This window comes from Microcaecilia unicolor, chromosome 1, assembly GCF_901765095.1.
Source record: "Microcaecilia unicolor chromosome 1, aMicUni1.1, whole genome shotgun sequence".
NCBI lineage: Eukaryota > Metazoa > Chordata > Amphibia > Gymnophiona > Siphonopidae > Microcaecilia > Microcaecilia unicolor.
Window position 1 is genome coordinate 667,349,385 of NC_044031.1, and position 17,311 is coordinate 667,366,695.

The window sequence follows — 17,311 nt, forward strand, 5'->3', positions numbered from 1 at the left end:
CCTGCTTTCCCCACAGATGTGACAGGCTGAACAGTGAACCTCTACTAGGCTTCTTCCCTATTCTCCTCTGGGTCTTCCCTGGGTCCACTGCAGATTCCCCCAGTTGAAACATGGATCCAGTACAGTTAACAGCTTTGGGAAAGATATTAGAGTGCCATGGATTTTTAAGAACCAGCCAAGCCATTTATTTGTAGAGATGGTGTGAGAAGAGTATTCATTTTAATAGACAGCAGTGCTACTCATTTAACAGAAGAAAGCTAAAGCACGTTAGAATACAGGCTAATGAGGAAAGATAAAATAAGAGTCTATGCCAAAGTCAAAATAATTTTCACTATCACCACTAAAACTATTAATGTGCTACCCATAAAGCAAAGAGACAATTCATTTTATAATAAATAGACAAAATTGACATTTAAATGTGCCTTTTCCCCATTTTAATATTCTAGCATCTTTGCCTTACAGCTGCAATTTTGTGCGTGCTTTTTACTGAAGGCCCAACAACCAAACGTTGCTATGCAAGCTATTATGATAAAAGTAGCAGTAGAATTTGAATGTCTGAAAATTAAGGTCTTATTGCAGTTGCATTGTTAATTTTATCAGATTGCTTATTAATACATGAAAGGTATTCATTATGGGGATTTATTTCTGTTTTAAGTTTGATTGCTGAGGCAAAACCTTTGAGCAGAACCTTACCTAATTGTAAATTTAAGAACACTGCTAGTTAAAATGGCTGATACCGATCTCAGTGAGGAATATGGTAAAACTTCTCAGGCCCTGACAAGTTGCTTCTACAATAATAGAAAATCTAGATCTAGTGGAATCTGTGAAACTCAGCATTGCCGTCACTGGCGAGTCGAGATCTAGGAAATCAACCTTTGTTAATGTTCTGCCTCCACAGCTATGTGTACATGTTGTGAGCACTCTGGAGGGCTGGTACGAGGGAGAGGGGATAGTGGTTCTTTCAGCCGGCATCATCCCCGGTCATTCAGCCCAGCTAGAAGAGCAGGGCGCCCTCTAGGGATCAAACTGCCAGGGAAAGCTGTAATGCAGGAGAAAAACTACACTCCCCAGAAGCCAGTGCAGGGTCAGCTGAACTCTCAGGAGGGGGAGGGTGGAATGACTGATTGGGAGATGAGGTCTGATCCTGGAGATGGGGAACAGCTGGTGGAGCTTGGGGAGGAGGAGGAGATGGAGTGGAATAAAGCAGAGGTAGAAGGAGAAGGTAAGGGGGAATGTATGGAGGTGGGTGGTTTGGCTCTAACCCGTGCAGACAGGGTGAGAGCTTTTGTGGCCTCAGCATTGCCCCGGTTGTGGAGTTGTGGGAAGCTGGGAGCAAAGCAGTGGGGGAGCAACTGGAAAGCACAACTTGCTACCATATTGGCTGTTCCCAAGAGGTAGTGCTGTGGAAGGGGGGGAAGGGCTTTAAGACAGAAAGGCATGTGCATTTTGGGGGAACTTAAACTGTAAGAGGTGAGAGAGGAGGTGGTTCCAGCTAAATCTCCAAAACTATCTGCGGTGAAGATAGTGTGGCTGGAGGTTTGGGGAGAGAGAATTTAAAACAAAAGCCTGTAATTGAAAATGGATTAAAGTTTGCTGATAATTGGAGGTGTTTAGACAAGGCTGACATCTGTAACAATAAAGAACTTGGATTGCTCTTTCTGCTGGAGTGGGACTGATTTTCTCAGCAGCTGGCAAGGTGGAGAGGGAGAGCAAGTGAAAGTGCGGTAGCTGGCTAGGAAAGCAGACGGAAGCCAGTGAAAGCTAAGCAGGGTCCACCCTGGCTCCCACCTGGAAGGGAGACCTGGTTACAAAGTGGTGGCAGTGGTGGGATGATCTGAACAACCCGCCGGATAAAGAAGCGGGTATTACTCCGAGTTCCGGTAAGCATATACGGGACTTGGGTAACCAGGAGGAGGGGGATATAGAGGGCCAGAGTGGTGGTAATACCGCACTTGGAGAGTGTTCTTTGTCTTTCCCTTTCTCACAGGTACCAGTGGCTAAGACGACATGGAGTCGAAGGAGCTGCTGTCTTTTATGGCCCACCAGTTCCAAAAGCAGCAGGAAATGGCTCAGAGACTTCTAGAGGATTCCTTGGCTGCTTCTCGAGCACAGATACAACCGGTGCTGGAGGTGGTGCAGGAATTGTTACGGGCAGTACCCCTACCGAGGAAGGAGAGTACTTCGTTGGAGGCTACAGCTACTGGAGCTGTGCCTGGAAGCATGGAGCCTGGACGAGTTAATTGGTTGCCTTGGGGCAAATTAACAGAGCAGGACGACATTGAGGATTATCTGGGGACTTTTGAGAGGGTAGCATTGGCGGCTGCCTGGCCTCAAGAGCAATGGACCATTAGACTGGCTCCTGCCCTGTCGGGGGAAGCCCTGGCAGCTTTTCGGAGCCTGTTGCCAGGGGACGTGGTGGATTATCAGAAGCTGAAAACGGCTATTTTGGACCGGTATGGGGTAAGCAGACAAACTTATCGCAGGCGCTTTCGGAGTTGGAGGTGGAGGGAGGGGGAGACTCCGAAGGCCTTGGCTCAGAAGCTGATGGACTTGGCTACCAAATGGCTAGAGCCTGATAAGTGGGCAGTGACTCAGTTGATGCAGGATCTGGTGCTGGAGCAGTTTTTAGAGGCTCTACCGGACAGTATCAGGGTTAATTTGATCAGGAAGGGATGTGAGACTCTGGAAGAAGCTATCAAAGGCTTTGAATACTTCCTGGAGTCACAATACTCAGGGGGGGGAGAGGGGGTCTGGCGGGGTGGTCGGGGTAAAATGTTCAAAGGATCTGGGTGGAGGGAGGACGGTCCTAAGGAGGATGATAGAATGTGCTACCGATGTGGGAAGTCGGGACATGTGAGGAGGGATTGTAGGGCCAAGTTGGGGCTCATATCTCAGGTAACCCCCTCTAAGGAACCCCAGTTTACGCATTGGGTTAAGATAGGAGGGGTCCCGGTGGAAGGACTTTTAGACTCAGGAGCGGACCAGACAATGTGCTCCCAGAAGTTGTGGGGGCAGATTGCCCGGAAAGGGGGTCAGCAGGGTAGGAAGAGAGACCGGTCCGTGGCTATTCAGTGCATACACGGGGCCTCCTCAAGGTATCCGGTCCGGCTAGTAGACATACAGGACCAGGAGGGCCTTCAGTGGGTGTGGGTGGCTGTACTTCCTAGGCTACCTCAGGATCTCATTTTAGGACGGGATTGGGCTCCATTCACATACTGCCTTGGTGGTAAGCAAGCCTTGGTATCTACCCGGGCCCAGGAGAGGCAGGAGAAGGAGCAGGAACTGTCCCTGGCACAAGTATTTCCATTCCAGGGAGAGGTTATGGGGCGGCCGGGGAAGACCAGGAAAGGCTCTCAGCAAAAGAAACGAGGTCAGGAGCAAAGGCGGCAGCATTGTCAAGAGCTCCTTCATCAGGGGAGGTTCCCAGGGGATACGGAACAGGTGTTAGAGAGATTCCCTGATTTTTCCAAAGAGCAAAAAGATGACCAGACATTGCAGTATGCGTGGGAGCGGGTAGATCAAGAGGGAGAAACCAGCTTCCCTCGGTTTGTTAGTGACAAGGGGTTGCTATATCGGCTGTCCTGTTTAGCAGGGGGGAAGGAACCTCAGAAACAGTTAGTAGTACCGAGGGGGTTTAGGGACCTGGTGTTACGGGTATCTCATGATCATATCTTAGGGGGTCACAAGGGGGCTCAGAATACTCTCCGGCAGGTATTAAACAGATTTTACTGGCCCGGGGTGTATAAAGAGGTGGAACAATTTTGCAGCTCCTGTAGTCAGTGTCAGAGGGTATCAGAGCAAACACCGAACAGAGTGCCCCTACGACCCCTTCCCCGTATAGGGACTCCTATTACCCGTATGGCAATGGATATGATCGGGCCCATTGATAAGTCTCGAAGGGGGTATTCCTATATTCTAGTGATCATGGATATGGCCACAAGGTATCCCTGGGCCGTGCCGCTTCGTACCACCTCAGCGAAAGTTATTGCGGCCCAGCTAATTCGGATCTTTTGTGAGGTGGGGTTTCCTAGGGAAATGATTACCGACCGGGGGACCAATTTCATGTCACGAACCCTGGCCCAGGTGTGGGAGGCTTTCGGGATACAGCATATTCGGACCGCAGCTTACCATCCTCAGACTAATGGCCTGGTGGAGAGATTCAATAAAACCTTGAAAATGTTGTTGAGGAAAGGGTTAGGTTCCTCCCATGAGGAATGGGATCTATTGTTACCATTTGTTTTGTATGTGTGTAGGGAGAATGTTCAGGCCTCTCTGGGCGTATCACCATTTGAATTGATGTATGGGAGATCACCCCGGGGAGTGTTGGATGTGTTAAGGGAGCAGTGGGTTCCTCCGGAAGAGGAGGATCGGGATGTAGTGAACTATCTAGTGAAGCTGAAGGAACGGTTGCATAAATTGAGCCGCGGGGCTCAGCAACACTGGGAGAGGAGTCAGGATTATCAGAAAGCCTATTATGACCGGAAAGGGGAGGAGAGGGCATTGGAGGTGGGGGACAAAGTCTTGATCATGGTTTCAGACTCACCTCATAAGTTCACGGGACGCTGGAGGGGTCCTGCTGTCATAGAAAAGAAGTTAGGTCCAGTCACCTACTTAGTAAGGAATGAGCAAGGCCGGGGGCAGACCTATCATATTAATGTGCTTAAACCTTGGCAGGAGAGAAGGGGACTATTTGGTCAGTCTAGGATAGAAGCTGAGGAAGAATTAGGACCACAGATCACGGAGATATTTAAGGCAGGAGAACCGCAGATTGCGACTACATTGCCAGGGAGTCAGCAGAAAGAGGTTCAGGCACTTGTGGAGGAGTTTCGGGATGTCCTGAGTCCTTGCCCAGGGGAAACCCACCTTATCATGCATGATATCATCTCTGAGCCAGGCCGGGTGGTCAGACAGAGACCTTACCGTCTCTCACCCCCAAAGAAACAAGAGGTGGTCCGACAGGTACAGGAGATGCTGGATTTTGGGGTCATTGAGGAATCTGTCAGTCCATGGTCGAGTCCTGTGGTGTTAGTGCCCAAGTCCGATGGTACGTGGCGGTTTTGCATCGACTTTAGACAAGTTAATGCGCTGTCAGATTCTGATGCCTATCCGATGCCACGTATCGATGAACTATTGGATCGGTTGGGTACTGCCCGATATCTGTCCACCCTGGACTTGACCAAAGGGTATTGGCAGATCCCTCTGACTCAGGAGGCCAAGCCTAAGACAGCCTTTTCTACACCCATGGGGCTCTATCAATTTAAACGCATGCCGTTTGGTCTTAATTCCGCAGCAGCTTCCTGCCAGCGGTTGTTAGATCAGGTTTTAAGACCACATCAGCAATATGCGGCGGCTTACCTGGACGATGTTATCATTCAGAGTGAGGATTGGCCCTCTCATATGATAAGAGTGAGGGCGGTATTAGAGGCTTTCCGTCAAGCAGGTTTGACTTTGAACCCTCAAAAGTGTTGCTTTGGGCAGGAGAAGGTTAAATATCTGGGATACCGGGTGGGGAATGGTCAGATAACTCCGCTCTGGGATAAGGTAGCGAGTATCCGGGACTTTCCCTGCCCCAAAAATAAGAAACAGTTAAGGAGCTTTTTGGGCCTAGTGGGGTACTATAGGAGGTTCATACCCCACTTTGCCTCCATTGCTACACCCCTCACTAATAAACTTCAGAAGGGGTCCCCCAACAGTCTACGATGGGAGGAGGGAGGGCTTCGGGTGTTCAATGAATTGAGATTGGCCCTGTGTCAGGAACCCCTGCTGAGAGCCGTGGATTTTGATAAGCCCTTTGTACTGCAAGCTGATGCCTCGGGGGTAGGTTTGGGGGCTGTGTTGTCTCAGGTACACGAGGGACAGGAACATCCCCTGATGTATCTGAGCCGGAAACTGCTCCCCCATGAGGTCCGGTACTCGACCATAGAGAGAGAATGTTTAGCGATAAAATGGGCAGTGCAGATGTACCATTACTATTTAGATGGGCGTAAATTTACTCTGGTTACTGATCATGCGCCTTTGAGGTGGTTAGGCCAGATGAAAAATAGTAATGGTCGTCTCACAAGGTGGTATCTGGCTTTACAGCCCTATCAATTCAAGGTGGAGCATAGATCAGGCAAATTTCTGACAAACGCGGATGTTCTTTCTCGAATTGCCAGTACAGGACAGGAGAAGACTGGCAATCGTTTGAGCCGGGGGGTGTGTGAGCACTCTGGAGGGCTGGTACGAGGGAGAGGGGATAGTGGTTCTTTCAGCCGGCATCATCCCCGGTCATTCAGCCCAGCTAGAAGAGCAGGGCGCCCTCTAGGGATCAAACTGCCAGGGAAAGCTGTAATGCAGGAGAAAAACTACACTCCCCAGAAGCCAGTGCAGGGTCAGCTGAACTCTCAGGAGGGGGAGGGTGGAATGACTGATTGGGAGATGAGGTCTGATCCTGGAGATGGGGAACAGCTGGTGGAGCTTGGGGAGGAGGAGGAGATGGAGTGGAATAAAGCAGAGGTAGAAGGAGAAGGTAAGGGGGAATGTATGGAGGTGGGTGGTTTGGCTCTAACCCGTGCAGACAGGGTGAGAGCTTTTGTGGCCTCAGCATTGCCCCGGTTGTGGAGTTGGGGGAAGCTGGGAGCAAAGCAGTGGGGGAGCAACTGGAAAGCACAACTTGCTACCATATTGGCTGTTCCCAAGAGGTAGTGCTGTGGAAGGGGGGGAAGGGCTTTAAGACAGAAAGGCATGTGCATTTTGGGGGAACTTAAACTGTAAGAGGTGAGAGAGGAGGTGGTTCCAGCTAAATCTCCAAAACTATCTGCGGTGAAGATAGTGTGGCTGGAGGTTTGGGGAGAGAGAATTTAAAACAAAAGCCTGTAATTGAAAATGGATTAAAGTTTGCTGATAATTGGAGGTGTTTAGACAAGGCTGACATCTGTAACAATAAAGAACTTGGATTGCTCTTTCTGCTGGAGTGGGACTGATTTTCTCAGCAGCTGGCAAGGTGGAGAGGGAGAGCAAGTGAAAGTGCGGTAGCTGGCTAGGAAAGCAGACGGAAGCCAGTGAAAGCTAAGCAGGGTCCACCCTGGCTCCCACCTGGAAGGGGAACCTGGTTACAATGTTTACCTTCGGTTTGTATTGTACTGACAAACTAATATAGTAACATAATAAATGATGGCAGATGAAGACCTGTACGGTCCATCCAGTCTGCCCAACAATATATATATATATGGTATGTGATACTTTATATGTATACACATGGCTTTGTCCACCTTTAGCTTTTCAAGTTGTTGATACACACTTTCTTCTGTGAACGGTGCTCTATCCACTTCATTCTCAATTGCACTATTTCCAGTCCATCGTGGTCCTTCTCCAGGATTTTCCTCTGTGAAAACAGAACAAAAGTATCTATTTAGCAAATTTGCTTTTTCTTCATCATTTTCCACATAGCGGTTCGCAGTATCTTTTAGTCTCACAATTCCCTTTTTAGTCATTCTCCTTTCACTAATATACCTGAAGAAATTTTTGTCACCCCTCCTTACGTTTCTAGCCATTTGTTCTTCCGCTTGCGCTTTTGCCAGTCGTATCTCTCTCTTAGCTTCTTTCATTTTCATCCGGTATTCCTCCATGTGTTCCTTTTCTTGAGTTTTTCTGTATTTCTGGAACGCCAACTCTTTAGCCTTTATTTTCTCAACCACTTGCTTGGAGAACCATATCGGTTTCCTTTTTCTCTTGCTTTTTCACTTCCTCCTGCCGCTGCCTTTAACATGCAACAACGTCAGACTCTGAAACTGGATTCAGCAGCTTTGAACAGCATGGAGGACGAAGAAGAACTTGAAAGACCTCAGCTCGGCTGGCGGGGGTTGGGGTCACCCGCCAGCTGAAGGAATATTTTTAAAGGCAGCGGCAGGAGGAAGCGGACCTTGGCTGGTGGGGGTTGGGGTCCCCTGTCAGCTGAAGGAATATTTTTAAAGGCAGCAGCAGGAGGAAGCGGACCTCGGCTGGGGAGGGTTGACAGCGGGAGGGGGATCCAGGGCGAAATCTGTGGGGGCCCAGGCCCCCGTGGCCCCACGCAGATACGCCCCTGCTATATAAGCAGGCAATAGAGGCTCCTGCTCACTTAACTCACATTCAGCTTGTTAGCCTCTGATATTCAGTGGCACCTAACCAGGCAGTGTCACTGAATATCAGCACTAACCAGCCATCTTGAACCAGGCAGGAAAGGGGTGTTGGAATCGAGGAGGAGCTGGCATTTTTGCAGGTACCAGGGCTGGGGCTGGGGCTGGGGCTGGGGATGGTGCTGGGGATGGGGCTGCTGCTGGGAATGGTATGGAGACGGCTGGAAGTGTTGGGCCCTCCTCCTCCTCGAGGGGAGGCATGTCATGCCAGGGGTCCTCCTCCTCCTGCTCCACCACCGATTCAGGCAGTCCTGCCTCCTCCTCCTCCACCACTGGAGCAGGCCGTCCTGCCTCCTGCTCCTCCTCCTGCTGCTGGCTCCCTGTGTATGTAAAAGGATTGTCCTTGAGATCAGCGCATTCAACATGGCTTGCATAGTGCAGGAGCTGGCTGGCTGGCATGAGGTAGGAATGGGGAAAGGCGGGGTCAGTGGTGAGCCCTGGGCTAGATGCATGGGGTGTGAGATGCATGAGATGACATGACAGGGAACCCTGGAAGCTGGTCTGAAAAAGGAGTATACTATGAGATGTGTTGGCAGGGAACACTCATTCCTCAGCAGCATGTTAGCATTTTGAGTTGTGACTTTGGTAGAATAACCATTTTTTTTTTTTTGGGGGGGGGGGGAGAGGAGGGACGGAAGCACTATTTCTTTACATTACTTTCAAATCATGCTATGACATCCACTAAGAGCAGGACATCAGGCAAGAATATCATGAAACAGTATCCACCCCAGAAATGGGAATACAGAAGTGAGGCATGTCATCTCATTCATCTCAGATGAGGTTAGTTGGAAGTTACAGCCACACTCATAGGAGGGTAGCAGCAACCTCAGGTCTTGATCTGGGACAGAGGTGTTATGACTTACTAGTTGCCTATTAGCTACATGGAAACTGATATTGTACACGACATTTGCATTATTAAATAAATACATTTGCAAGTGAGTACAGGTGCCCTGTTTCAATACTTACGTCGAGCCCTGAGGCGCCGTCGCACGCTCCTGACGAAATTGGGGCTGTCCCGCCATATATGGCGGAACTGGCATCTCAGGGACTCTAGGTCCCTACGAATTCCAAAACATCTGCACAAGTTTGTACACCAGGAGTCAGAGGATGGCCCTTCTTGCTTTCACAACACAAATTCATTTGGCAGCCAAATTGTAGAGACACACACTGATGATGGGGAGGGGGGGGGGGGGGGCATTACATTGGTACAGGTGATGTCATTGAGGTGGACATGAGGACAGAGAGTACCATTTGTGTGCAGTATTGTAAGGATGTGTGAATGTTTTTCCTTTCTAGTACATAGATTCTATTACTGAATGTGCATGTGCACATATCACTGATTATGCTTGAATGCAGACTACAGTTAGTGCTTACATTGCTGAGGGAGCTCTTAAATGTGGTGCTACAGGAGGGGGACCTGATAGCCCAGGAACAGTGGGGGTGTGTGTGAAAAAAAGCACTTACCTTTCCAGGCTCTGCCATATCTGTGTCCATGTTTTAATGGACACAGTCCTGGGGGGCAGGTGGTGGTGGTGCATAAAGAGCCTGCGCCGGTGCCTCAGGCAGAGCTGCACCAGGAACAGACTCTCCGCCACACTAAAATTTGGCTCAGTGAATAACCGTTGTAAAACGTGCATGGCCTTATATGGACGCCCATGCGTGATGGACGTCCTTACATGCACAGTTCCATATATGGACGGGTCAGCACATGGACGTCCTGTCCCATATATGATGGGTCAGCACGTGGACGAGCATGATGCATGGACCGTCGTCACACGTGTGGGGCCTTATTTGGATGAGTACATGTTCACACGTGCGGAGCCTTCCTTATATAGATCATTATCAAGTGTGCTACTTTTTTTTTTGTGTATACCCTACTTTGATATAGTAACATAGTGTGTGAACCTCTTTATATATACACAATAAAATATATATGTTCCTTATATTTCCCATAGCTGCATGTTCCGCAAGTACAGTGCGGACATCCAGGTACGGGAAATATAAAGAACATTCATAAGTGTCAAGTACAGTAACAAGGATGTCCTTTGGTGGGCCTAGAAAGATGGACGTCCTTCAGCAGTTCTGTGAGAAACACATCCTTGTTACTGTACTTTACACTTATGAATGTCCCTTATATTTCCCGTACCTGGATGTCCGCAACTACATGCACTGTACTTATGGAACAACCAGGTACATCAGAGAAGTCCAAAGTATATTAATAAGGATGTCTTTCTTGTAGAACCGGCAAAGGACGTTGATATGACAAATTGGTAAGTACAGTGAATGTTTTAGGGACGTCATTTTGTGGTTCTGGAAGATGGGCGTCCTTTTTACTATACTTTGGGCGTCCCTGATTTCGGCGTCTTGCACTGCGATAATGGAATGTCTAAGGACATCCATACTGTTTTTTTTGATTATACATACCTTATTTTGGCCAACTTCGCGAGGGCGTCCTAATTCATACTTGGATGACCTCTCGAAAATGCCCCTCTTGGTCTCTCCCTCTCTTGTCTGCATGCCATATGGTCTTTCAAACATCTCCCCCTTCCCTGATTACCTTTTAAATAGCAGATTTTCACCAGCAGCAAGCAGCAACTAATACACACTGCTCATGTTGGCTCCACAGCCTTCCCTCTGAAGCAACTTCCTGTTTCCACATAGGTGGGAATACATTAGAGGGAAGGCTGTGGGGCTGGTGAGAGCAGTATGTACCAGTCGCTGCTCGCTGCAGGTGAAGATCTGCTATATTCAAGGCAGGGGCGTATCTGCGTGGGGCCACAGGGGCCTGGGCCCCCGCAGATTTCGCCCTGGCCCCCCTCCCCGCCGTCAACCCTCCCCCGCTGCTTACTTTTGCTGGCGGGGGGCCCCAACCCCCGCCAGCCGAGGTCCGACCCGCAATCTCCATATTTCGTCTTCCTCCGTGGCCATGTGCTTCAAGGAAGTAACGCTGCAGTGCTGATTGGTTGAATCCAGTTCGGCGTCTGACGTTGCTGCGACGTCAGACGCCGAACTGGATTCAACCAATCAGCACTGCAGCGTTACTTCCTTGAAGCACATGGCCACGGAGGAAGACGAAATATGGAGATTGCGGGTCGGACCTCGGCTGGCGGGGGTTGGGGCCCCCCGCCAGCAAAAGTAAGCAACGGGGGAGGGTTGACGGCGGGGAGGGGGTGGAGAGAGGCAGAGGCGGCGGCGGCGGCGGCGGGGGGGAGGGAGGCAAAAATGTGCCCCCCCCTCTCTGGCTCTGGCCCCCCCTACCGCCGGATTCCAGATACGCCCCTGATTCAAGGTAAGCAGGAGGGACAGTTGGGAGTTTTTGGCTGGTGGGGCTTGGGGATCCTTGCTAGCCACATCATAGGTGTGATGCAACTGGGTAGGCCTGAGCCCAAAGTGGGTGGGCCAGGGCCCACCCAGGTCCACCCTTGGCTACGCCACTGGTCAGTGGCTGGTGTAAATGTCCGTGACTAACTGTTGCGGTTGTGCATGTAACTGTTAGTATTCTATAACTTTAATGTGTAAGTGCTGACCTGCCTATACCCCCTCCACATCAACAGCCTCCTAGCAGTTCTATGCTAAGTGATTTCTTCACTAATGGGCTGATGCTCAAAATGTACCATCCGCGCTAGAGGTGATTAATGCTGGCATTAGTGAGCGCAGAATGCTTAGACGCTGTAGTGTGACAGTCAATGTACATGCCAAAGATTAGGGCAAATAGCATGCAAATGTAGTCAAATAGATGTTAATAAGGTCATTTCCTTTTCCCGCCCAATGCTCACAGAACATCGCACAAAACACAGCTGCCCTCACCACTGAAAACCTAATGCCAGCTTGCAGCAGGCATTAGGGTGTTTGATCAGAGGATTTCTCACGATTCTTTCTTTAAAATCTGCTGGTTTTTATTTAATTTGGAAGCAGAAAGAATCCCATGCAAGCCCCTAAGTGCTGGTAGCGAGAGACAAGTGTTTGTGAGTTTGAGCAAACCCGAAATGAAAGCGCACAGGGGCGCCTGATTCCTGCGCTAAAATATAATCCTTCATAGAAAACAGGTGCCAATGTATGCTTCATATTCAGGTTTGCCTGGCGCATGCGCACAAGAGCTGAGCTTACTGTTAAACTCTTTTACGCAAACGCCAAGCATGTTGTCCCCTTGCTTTTGCAGTTCACGTATAATTTGAATACCATTTTCACTGAGTGTTGTTGAGTTAGTTTTCTGTGCTGTTGCTTTACCATGAGAGTTCTGAGCATCGGCCCATAAAGCTGTAGAGTTACAGCTAATTGCAGTTTCATTAACTCTAAATATAGCTATCGGTAGCCAGTGCCTATGATTTATTTATTTTATTTGGATTTTGATCACACCTTTTTCAGTAGTAGCTCAAGGTGAGTTACATTCTGGATATAGTTACGGGGGCCACAGGGGCCTGGGCCCCCGCAAATTTTATCCAGGCCCCTGGTTTGGCTGGCGGGGGTCCCCAACCCCTGCCAGCCAAAGCCTTCTTCAGCGCGGTCTCTGGCTCAGCGTCAGCGTGCACAGGAAAAGCAAGAAGAAAGAAGAGCAGGGGGGCCTTGACTTTCTTTCATCTCAAGCTATTCTTGATCCACTTCAATCTGGCTTTCGCCCCCTTCATTCAACTGAAACAGCGCTTGCTAAAGTCTCCAATGATCTGTTCCTAGCCAAAGGTCTCGATTCTATCCTCATCCTTCTCGATCTATCTGCTGCTGCTTTTGACACTGTTGATCACAGCCTACTCCTTGATACGCTGTCCTCACTTGGATTTCAGGGCTCTGTTCTTTCCTGGTTTTCTTCTTATCTCTCCCAGCGTACCTTTAGTGTATACTCTAGTGGATCCTCCTCTACTTCTATCCCACTGTCAGTTGGTGTACCTCAGGGATCTGTCCTGGGACCTCTTCTCTTCTCCATCTATACTTCTTCCCTTGGTACTCTGATCTCATCCCATGGTTTTCAGTATCATCTTTACGCTGATGACTCCCAGATCTACCTCTCCACACGAGAAATCTCAGCCGAAATCCAGGCCAAAGTATCAGCCTGCCTGTCTGAGATTGCTGCCTGGATGTCTCAGCACCATCTGAAACTAAACATGACCAAGACTGAGCTTCTTATCTTTTCCCCTAAACCAACCTCTCCTCCTCCCCCATTCTCTATTTCTGTGGATAACACTCTCATCCTTCCTGTCTCATCAGCTCGTAATGTAGGTAGTTATATAGATTTTGTAAGAGGCCAATTCCTACATACGTACTCGCTTATGTCTAGGGGGTGTGGCCTCCGCCCGACATTCGCTACATGGAAAATAACGGACAGACCAATGGAATATATTAGTTTATTTATACAGTGTTATATACAAAAATATAGAAAAATCCTTATCAGCTTATAGCATCAGCAATTCCTGATTGCATGCACAATGAGACCAAAAATATAGAGAATAACTATGATTATCCTATTGGCTAATCTGTAATGACAGATAAACACAATACCGAGATCCTAATGATTACCACACAAATCTTATACTAGGCTAACAGCGAGTAGAGATCATAAATCCTGACGTCACGCATCTGATGGGTCCGAGCACAGACCAATTATCTAACCCAGCTTGAAGGAAGTAAGCTATGATCTCACCGTTCCGGTCACCAGATCAGGTTCCTTCCGATACCTCAGCGGAATGTCTCAGCAAGGTCCCACGAGCTTAGGTGATGCACTTGTCTTGCTCAGCAACAGATGATACAGACTCAGTATAGATCCTGTCGACAGCTGTAACCTGGGGAAAAGCTTTGCCAGGTATTATCAGTAAGTCTCTCAGGTAAATCAGGTGCTTGCGAAAATGCAAGTCCTCTCCTCTTCTTTTCCTCTGTTCTTTCCTCCTTCCGTTCTTCCCGCCAACCAACTTTCTTCTCCTTCCGTTCCCGCTTCTCCGACCCATCAGTTTTCTGGGAGCCAATCAGAAATAATCCCACCATGTACTCCCAGCATCTGTATGAAGCTTCCATTGTCCGTCTTATCTCGTAAGCTCTCTCTCTCTCAGGGACATGCATTCTCCCCCGATACAGAGTGACCTTGGAGGTGGTGCAGGCTTCAGTAAATCTATTACAAGCTGAAATGCTGACTTCTGCACAGTTGGTAGTCAGACATATAGGTGAAAGGTTGCAGCGTCCATGTTGGCTGTAAAGGTGCTCTCATGTGCACACCGGGTGGGTGAGATCACCGCAAATACTCCTACAGATTCCCCCCCTTGGAGATGGAAATTACTACAAAGGAGTAAAGGCCTTCTCCAACCTAACTACAAAAATAAGCCAGACAGTTCAGTCAGGATTCAGGTACAACTTCATGGTCAACTACAAAAAGTTTCAAAGTAAATCTCAACTAATGCAAACTAACACACTTCCAACAGTTCTATTAAGCAAAATAATGTTCACAAGGAAATCAAAAATGCTAATACAGCAAAATACTGAATAATAGAACCCGCATGTGCAGTTAGTTAAAAGTCTTAACACATGAAAATTAATCAAACGAATCATGAACCATAATCACATCATGCAAAGCAAAGCATATTAGTACAGAAAAGTGAAAACGGAATAAATTGTTGGCCAAACGCTGGTCAGATGTAACTACATAAAGTCTTGCAATCTCATCGCCGTAGGTGACAAAGTGTTTACGCGATAGCGTAAATGACGAAGGTCTCTCCAAAACACTACAGCACACAGGAACATGATGAACCACGAGATGGTCAAAAGTGGGATGACAACGTGAGTGGACATGTGGAACTGGGTGACATCAGATGAACGACGTTTGTAATCTGCAACCTCGAGAGTCTCATGGTCAACAGATAATTCAACAGTGTGAGAGTCTTTGGACTGTAAAAATGGTATAAGGTCCATAGCAAAGTCAATAGGATGTCCACGAAATACATCAAGCACTTCCAACTCAGAAACAACCGGGTCTGTGTCAAGATAAAACAGGGAAACTCCTCCTACATGGGCAACAGCATACTTGGGTACAGCGATCACACAAACATTGCAAGGAAGAGTGTAACGGTTGATTACATCATGCTTCTGAAAGGTGACAGTGAGTTCCGTACTAGGTGTGCTAACTAACCATACCGTATCCAGTACAGCTACAGTGGTATCAGAAAAATCGTCATATTTTGACACGGTAACCTTACACTTCTCTTGGTCATTCTCTGTGGACAAGCCACAAAGAGCTTCTGTTGTGTCTTTCAGGAAAGGTTTACCCGGGCATAGCCAATTAACATCTTTAGTTTTGTGGCAAAGGTCTAAGTTAGGGACCAAATAATGTTGTGGAGCATCCTGTTGGTAAGCAACATACTTAGGGGTATCAACATTAAGGTACAAATTCTCATGCCACGTACCTACGTTTACAACTTGTTTAAGCTGGTATACATTCTCAGGCATAATAAATGGCAAATTAAGGATGAAGGCAATTTCCATACGCTCCATATCCAAATAAAGGGGAAGGGCAGTACCTAAATGAAATGTGATTTGAATTTGAAAAGGTTCAATAGACAAACGGGTAACTTTGGCAAAGGCATCTTTAACAACATCAGATGGTATCAGGTACGTTGGTATCTGTCCCTGCATTAGCTTACTAATACTAGTATCTACTTCCCTAAATAAATCCTGGATAAGGTCCTTAACAGGTTGTATAAACACACGGTCTTCATTCATGGTACCTTTAATTGTCAACAAATCAGCTGTGTTAGCACTAATTTTATGTGTATGTAAATTCACAAGAGTGACCGTATCAGCAATAGTTTTACCCTGGGCCACAAGTTGGCTCTGTTGGACTACCAATTTGGTCTCGATGGCTTTCAAGTCTGCTTGGATGGCTTGTATATTGGCCTGCAGCTTTTGGACAGAAACTACGTTGGCAACAGACATGGAAATACCAAAAAGTGAACCAATGGCCGAAAAAATCAAACCACCGGCCAGACCAAGAAAACGCTTAGATCTGGACCTGGAATTATAAGGTTGCATAGGTTGTACCATGACTTTGTCCAGTTGATGCAAAATGTTCTTCACTTGTGCACGGGCATTTTGCATATAATTGAGAAACCAGGAATGGGTAACAGCAGACAGAGATAAGTTACTCATATTGAAATGTTTCAGTAGTACATGCATTGGGTCAAGGGACACAACTACTTTCTGGGGAACAATCTGGGACTGGGTAATCAGGAAGCCAGGGGTATCTTGCAGAACAACTCCAGACATGGGACCAGGTTCGATCATCTTGGACCACGATCCCAGCAGCACGGAGATCCAGAACACGATCATCAGGGTTCTTTTCTGCATCTGCAAGGTACAAAGAAAACAGACTATGCTGTTGGGGTGTTAGTACAGTTCGTGTCATCAACACATACGTCTGGAATCAAATGACTGGGATGACGTGGTCTCAACTGATTGATGTGGACCCATTTAAGGGTGTCTTCACCCTTAGTATTTTTCTTGAGGCAAATTTGGTAAGCCACAGGTGAAGCTTTTTCCACTATTGGGAATGGACCACGCCAACTAGGCAGAAACTTCCTTTCTTTAACCTTGTTTCTGGCAAAATTGAAGTAGAATACCTTGTCGCCAATTTGGTATTCTTTAGAGGTAGTCCCTTGATCATAATAGGCTTTTCTACCTCTAGCGCTACTTTCCAAATTTTTCTGAGCAAAGGCAAAGGCACTTTGCAAATGCTTACGCAAATGGGTGACATATTCATGAGTGGAGGTAGCACTGGACAAGTTCACATCATTAGTCCTGTACAACAAATGCATTGGTAATGTCATTTCCCTACCTGTCATCATCTCAAAAGGAGACACTCCGGTGGAACGGTGGGGTGTGGAACGAATCGCCATAAGGACCAATGGTAAGACAAGGTCCCAATTCTTACCTGAGGATGACACATACTTCTTCAGAATGGTCACGATGGTGCGATTAGCTCTTTCCACCTGTCCCGAAGATTGAGGTCGGTAAGCTATGTGCAACTTACTCTTTACTCCAAGCATCTTCCACATATGTTGAATCACCTCTGCCGTGAACTGAGAACCTTGGTCTGAATCCACTCGCATAGGCAAACCCCACCGGCTGAACACATGATTCAGTAGTAAGGTAGCCGTGGTTTCTGCCGTGCAGTTGGGTGCAGG